General features: G+C 32.9%; 1 pseudogene; it reads left to right on the top strand.

Annotated features, from left to right (window-relative positions):
- Positions 1-981: 981 nt before the first annotated feature.
- Positions 982-5,893, top strand: LOC143069811 (uncharacterized; annotated as a pseudogene).
- Positions 5,894-7,691: the final 1,798 nt, after the last annotated feature.

Raw genomic sequence — 7,691 nt, forward strand, 5'->3', positions numbered from 1 at the left:
ATGTAGGTGTCGTGTTTATCGCACGGTCATTTTTCCCGCCAAAACGGGGGTTTTGGTCATTCAGCACGACAGCGCCGAACCGTCAACATACATTTATCTAAAGTTTAATTCTTAAGTAAGTTGGTAAATTTTTTGTAATGTCGGACCCTGAAGAGATGGAAACCCCAGAACAGGAGGTGTCTCTTAGAGACGTTATGAAAGCTGTTAAAACCCAGGGTGAATTTAACGAAAAACTTAGGAAAGACATTTCCGAATTAAAACATGAAGTTCACGGGTCTACCGTTGCAGTTGCTTCCCAGGTTAAAACGTTAAAAACTGAATCTCAATATATTTGGAAATATGAGGGAAATAAGGTTCAATTTCTACTAAATACTGAATTTTTAGAAGAACTGACACAAGCTATTTGGGCCATTGATAATTCAAAGACCGACTACGCACGGGAAACTATTACTGAAGTAATTGACAAGATTAAAAGACGAAATAAACTTGTTAAGATTGCCGATAGTAGTGAAGGGGGTTGGGAGACTGTTAGGCAATATGAAAGTAATCCAGTGGCCAGTAACTCCGACGATGAGAGCAAAATTAATAAAGCTGAGAGTAGGGCGATACGTAAACGTAATGCAAAAGGGAAAAAGTCTGCTTCTAAGAAGGCTAATTATTCTGCTCCCAGTACTCCTTCTCAATTTGTTGATATTTTCCAAACAAAAAATCAGCCCTTTCGTGAACCCCAGTCATGGTACAATGGTCAAGCCTTGTATCAAAATCAACCCAGCACGAGCGGATATCAACGACAAAATAGACAGGGTGCATGTTATGGTTGTGGATCGTTCCAGCACTGGAGAAGCCAGTGTCCCTTCAATCCCAGACCTATCCAGCCAAAATCGAAATAGTACAAACTTTATAAAAGATGAGTATAATTGTAGCATAGATTATTTAATTGAAAATAATACAACTAAAGTATCTTCGATAAGTGAATCGGATAATCTCACTAATGATTACTACGAGTATGAACAGGGACAGGCACATATTATTGTGAAGGACAGGCTTAAAAGTCACTATTCTTTTTGGAAAAATATTGGTTGTTATGATTATATTTTAGATACTATTTTGAATGGTTACAAAATTCCTTTTTACAGTACCCCTCCTTCTATATGCTTAAAAAACAATCGATCGACAATCATCCATAGCGAGTTTGTTACCGAAGCTATACATGATCTTCTTATAAGGGGTTTGATTGAGGAATGTGAATTTCAACCTCGTGTTGTAAATCCTCTTACAGTTTCAGCGTCGGACGGTAGGAAAAAACGCCTTATTTTAGACCTCCGTCATGTTAACAAACATCTTTGGAAATCAAGTGTAAAATTTGAAGATGTTCGCATAGCCATGCAGTTTATCACAAACAATTCTTTTTGTTTCCAGTTTGATATTGTGTCGGCATATCACCATGTTAATATTTTTATGCCACATACAGAATTTTTAGGGTTTTCCTGGAGGCATGAAAACACCGAAAAATGGTATAAGTTTTTGGTTCTCCCGTTTGGACTTTCGTCAGCATGTTATATATTTACTAAGATCACAAGACCACTTATAAAAAAGTGGAGGGGAGAAGGTAAACAAGTTTTAATGTACTTAGATGATGGTTTAGGCACTCATACGGACCGTAAGAAACTTGCAAAACTATGTCCAATCAAGTGAGACAAGATTTAACTCAGAGTGGATTTGTTCCTAAAAATGAAAAATCTAAATGGTCACCTATGAAACTTTTGGTATTTTTGGGTTATTCAATTGACACAAACCGTGGCACTATAACCATTCCGAACGAAAGAGTTCAAAAGGTTTTAAAAACTATTGCTGACGTTGAATATTATGTATCTAAACATGGCAAAGTCCATGCACGATTGGTTGCTTCTTTAGTGGGACAAATAGTGTCCATGTCATACGTCATTGGTAACGTTGCTTATATCATGTCTAAACATTTAAGCATTGATATTTTAAGTATGACTTCGTGGAATAGTTGTATTGTTTTATCAACAGAAAGCTTGATACAAATTAAATTTTGGAGAGAAAATTTAGAACACGTAAATGTTAAAAAGTTTTCTTCAGATGTGTCATGTCAATCTGTAGTTTATAGTGATGCAAGCAATACAGGATATGGTGGCTATGTTGTAGAAACACCTTTTAATATAGCACATGGTATGTGGTCCGAATGTGAGGCTTCAAAGAGTTCTACGTGGAAAGAGGATATTGCTATGTGCATTTTTGAGAATTGTTTGATACATAATATATCTATCGATGTAGTTTGGGTTCCTAGAACCTTGAATGAGAAAGCGGATTTCATAAGTCGTATTATTGATTATGACGATTGGGGTATTGACGAACAGTTATTTATGTATGTAGATTCCCTATGGGGACCTCATGAGATAGACTGGTTTGCAAACAAGTTGCTTTCTTTAAAAAAAAGAAAAGCAATACATGAACCTAAGACCACTGACTGTCGGGTCACCAAAAGATTGTTGCTGAATTTGTGTTTGCTTTTGAATTGAAATAATTGAATGCGAATAGAAGAAGACAGTTTAAAGTATATATTTACAGCTTCTATTTGAATAGCTTTTTTAAAGCTCGACTATTTTTTTTATAACTTGGGTTTGTACATAATGTTTCCGATTATAACTCTTTGGCAAATCCTAATTTCTACTAACCAGATGATTTATGCAAATTGCACAAACATATCACAATATAAATTTATGCACTCAGTTTGCTTTATAATCTAGAATTCTGGATGCATTTATGTTATCTATCATAGAATGAAATTCAAAACAGTGTGGCTGTGGCCATTGATTGACACATTAAATTCATCCATTGACTGGGACAATTTACGTGAACGTTTGTCTGTAACGACCACTGTTCACGACGTACCCACGATAGACATTTAAACTGTGGGGTCACCAAGGTTTCTTAACGCCTTTATTTATAAAATAATTCGAAAAATTAATCAGAAATAACCTTTATGTTTTGATTTATATAATTGATATAAATCAAAACATCGTGTTATTTCTGATTAATTTTTTCGAATTACTTTATTAAGGTGTTGAGAACTTTTGGTGACCCCATAGTTTAAGTGTCTTTAAAAAGTACATAGTGAGCAGTGGTCGTTACATACAAACGTTCACCTAAATTGTCCCAGTCAATGGATGAATTTAATGTATCAATCATTAGCCACAGCCACACTGTTTTGAATTTCATTCTATCTGTATATTTTGTTCTCATGTTCAGATGTTGTATGCGGTGAAACCTGTGGCATGCAATTGATTGGGACCTCTTATGAAGAGACTTATTGTGGTCTCATAAAACATCTCAAATTTTAAGGATTTCCTGATTTTACTAAATAAATTCAAACATTATACAGGGAAACTTAGTTTTGCCGAAGAATTTCTTAATTCAGAAGTTTATGAATACTTTTACACACTTTCGAAATAACCAATTTATATAAAAAGGTCTGTAGATATAAAAAGATACCAGAATTAAAATGATGTTCGCCAGACACGAGTTAAGTCTACAAGAAAAGCATCAGTGACGATCGAATGAAAAAAGTTAAAAGGCTAAATACATGTACATTACAAAGTTAAGGAATCTATTCTTTGGGTAGACAATCATTAGCTTTTCAAACAGGTCAAAGTTTATAATAGAACAGTGACTCAAAAAATAAATAAAATAGAAACAACTCTAGGTCAGAATGCCGTTAGTAATGATGACCATGCTTGAAAGTCACATGTAAAGCTCTTTCTGCCGTGTCCTGTATTAAGATAACAAAAACGAACATAAGCTTCCACAAATGAATTCAATAGTATTGCATGCAAGTAGTATTTAAGCGCACGAAATAGTAAATAGAAAGCATCTCACTGATACTCAGGAAAATCTAACAGTTGAATTCGAATGTCAAACGGTTTACATTAAATGTTTTGACTCAGGATTCAATGACATTTTATCCAGAATGTTTGAGAACGCAAACCGATAGTGTGCTTTTACAATGTGATCTATAATGTGAATGAATCAAGACATGTCGGATAGTTGGTCAACACAATGAATACAATGTTCAAAACCGTACCATAGTACAAGTAGCATCTATGTAGATGCTATAAGGTTAAACAAACAAAATTTGAATTGAAATTTCATAATAAACTAACGTTCCTGTTAGTAATTTTTTTTCAAATCCTTTGAATATATATATATCAATAAACACGAACGTCAAGTATTTACTGATGGACATTTTATTTATCGAATGAATCTATTTTCAAATTCAAACATTCCACTATGTGAATATATTACTATGCAAAATATAGCAAAGCTAGGCTTCTAAGTCCATGCTAAAACAGTATAAAATAATAAACATTATGGTCGTAATTAAATTTTGTTGTGATAATTGTAAATTATTTTTACGGTTGATGTGAGCTGCAATGATTCAAAATCATGCTTTATGAATTGAAAACACACAAATATTTTTATTCACGAGTCGACTATTTAACATTTGAATATTTAATAAATTTATCTTACTTTCCGTTTTTATGGATATATAATAATACAAAAAAAAAATAATAATTACTCATAAAACCCAAATAACAACATGGTATGAAATAAATAACGTAGAAATATAAGGATTATTGTTTATAAACATTTTTTTTTGTATGCTGCAAGAATTTATTAAGAATTAATTTTTATGTTTCCTGTACAAATGAATATTTAAAAATACCAAAGCAGAGTTTCTTGTCATATAATATGCTTATTTCTTAATTGCAACTCTGAAAACATTCTGATTTCAACCATTGTTAGTTTTTTCAGAAACATAAATACAGTATATATTTTATATATGTTTCTTTGATTCGGATTGAATAAAATAAATTTGATAAGAATATTATCTTCCTGTTTTCCGATCTTATATTAATATTTTAACCAGAATGTTCTCTCTCGTAAGTCTATGATGAAATACACAGTATCCCATGACATAATTAGTTTACATGTTATCGAGACAACAGACACTACCACGTTATAATTGACCTAGATACACACAGTGTACAGTGGTCGTTTTAAAACATATAATTGCATCGTCAAGGGTCATCAAGGGACCACATCAAAGACTTGATAACGACCTGTTAAGACCTGTATAAATAAACGAAAACTTTCAAGACGTTCCGAGAAATTTATTCTGACTTCCGGCCGAGAGATATCGAGTGGCCCATAGACACATCTAAAACTCGCCAATATATAAGCATGAACCCCTCAGGGGGTTCATGCAATGATGACAATCATAAGTTAACGGTATTTTATTCCCGTTATTGGACGGTGAACTCGATGGGTATCGATGCATTCACTATTAACTGGCAAGGTGCCAATGGTTGGTTTGTACCACCTGTATGTTTAGTGTCTAAAGTAATAAGTTACATGAGGCAATGTTTTGCTCATGGGACACTTGTTTTACCTTTATGGAAGTCGACAAGCTTTTGGCCGATGCTATGTCCTACGGGTGAAAGGTTCATTAAAGAGGTGAAAGGCTGTTTAGATTTACCTACTAACAAGAAATTATATACTTCTGGTAAAGGGAATAAATCAGTATTTGGAAATATTGATTTACCCTTCAGGGTGTTGGCTTTGAGACTTGATTTTGAACCTTTTTAACAACTAATATAAAAGTTCTTGAGTTGGTGGCGGTAATGTTACAGTTGGCCTGAGGGGCAGTGGTGGTGGTTTAATCTTAAGTGAAATGCGAGACGAGTAACATTAGATTGTGAAATTGTTTATATACAAATTGTATGTGCTTTGTACATTATGTTTTAATGTGATTTTTATTTTTACATATGTTTTTGCAGGCTTTCCAAAGCGATCTGTTGGAATTACCTGATACTTTGATTGAGAAAATCCATTTACTTCCTGATCTGTTAACCGAAAGTAAATCTAACAACACCGTTCAAAATTATTATTATGGTTTTTTGAGATGGAAAAAATGGGCTTTATCTAATGGAATATCTAGTGAATTTATTTTACCGGCCAAACCAATACATGTGGCTATATATTTAGCATGTTTAGTGCAACAAAATCGTACGCCCAGTCCTATCAATCAAGCGTTTTATAGTATTAGATGGGCACATAAAATTATTAGTGTTATTTCTCCTACAGATTCTGATTTAGTGAAAAATATTCTTGAAGGAGCTAAGAGACGTCTATCTGTTCCGATTAAAAAGAAAGAACCGATCACTCCAGATATGCTTTCACAGATGTTCGACAGGTTATATTGTAGGATTTAATAATGTCCTCCATGGAAAAATGTCCACCGGACACATTTTGACAATATTTACTTATTTAAATGTGTCCTGGACACAATTTCCTATGAAAACATGTCCTCAGGTATGAAAAAGTGTCCATGAACATGGACATTATTCACTACCATAATATTGTCCAGGTGGACATTTTTTTCACAGGACATTGTGTCCGCCAGGGCATTTTTTGATATGATTAAAGTATTAAATGATATCCATTGCCTTGTTATTACTGGACGCATTTTAACTTTAATTACGAACTTGAATTAATTGTTACTTTGACATAAAAATTGTCTCATTGGCACTCATACCATCCTTATCTTCATATCTATATTTTTTAATATAATTATATACATGTTAGATGCTGTTCCATTTTATTTTCCTTTGAGGAGACAATTAAATAACATTCACTACGAAAATTTGTTCTGCAGATGGACCATATTTCATAACGGTTGCTGTAAAATGCTGTCCACTTAGGAGACAATATTTCATGGCAATGGACATTATTTATTTTCTATTGCCTTCTTATCTGACATAATAAATATTATAAAGTTCTTCATATTTGATTGAACACTTCCTTCTTATTGTTATTCTTTCATTGTCATTACCATTTGCTTGGAATTTCTTAGAACTTAAATTTCTCTATATTCACTTCCATCTTATTTATTTGTTTACATTTGTATATTGATCAATTTCTCATCAATCCTTCATATTTTAATTAAAATTCAAGTATAATAAAACTTTGTAATGACTTTTGTATTACTTCCCTTGGAGGACACAATTTAATAGCAACTACTATGAAAATTTGTCCTGTGAGTGGACACAATTTCATATTGTTAGCAGTAAAAATCTGTCCTTTTGAGGGACACCATTCCATGGCAATGGACATTATTAAATACCAATTTTCAATGAAAAAGTGTCCATGTGGACACTTTTTCATAGGACACTATTATGTCTTACAATATTGCGAAAATAATCTTTACAACCAGCGTACTATTTCTGCTTGTTTGTTATCTTATTCTGTTTTTTTACGTGTTTCTGAATTGCTGAATTTGAAAACCTGTGATTTTCAATTTTTTCTAAGTCATATGTCGGTATTCATACAGAAAAGGAAAACGGATATTTACAGAGATGGTGATCGAATAATCATTGCGAAAACCGGGAATAAATTATGTCCTGTGAAGAACTTGGAGAGTTTTTTAGAATGGAGCAATAATCCACTTGATACTGATGTTTTCGTTTTTCAGAATTTGACAAAAACCAAGGAAAATTATGTGTTCCGAAAAGAAAACAAACCTCTTTCTTATACAAGAATGCGAGAGCTATTTATAGAAGCATTTTCTCCGATTGTGCCAAATATAAAATCTTTTGGCCTTCACAGTC

The sequence above is a fragment of the Mytilus galloprovincialis genome, chromosome 3, assembly GCF_965363235.1.
Source record: "Mytilus galloprovincialis chromosome 3, xbMytGall1.hap1.1, whole genome shotgun sequence".
NCBI classification, from domain to species: domain Eukaryota; kingdom Metazoa; phylum Mollusca; class Bivalvia; order Mytilida; family Mytilidae; genus Mytilus; species Mytilus galloprovincialis.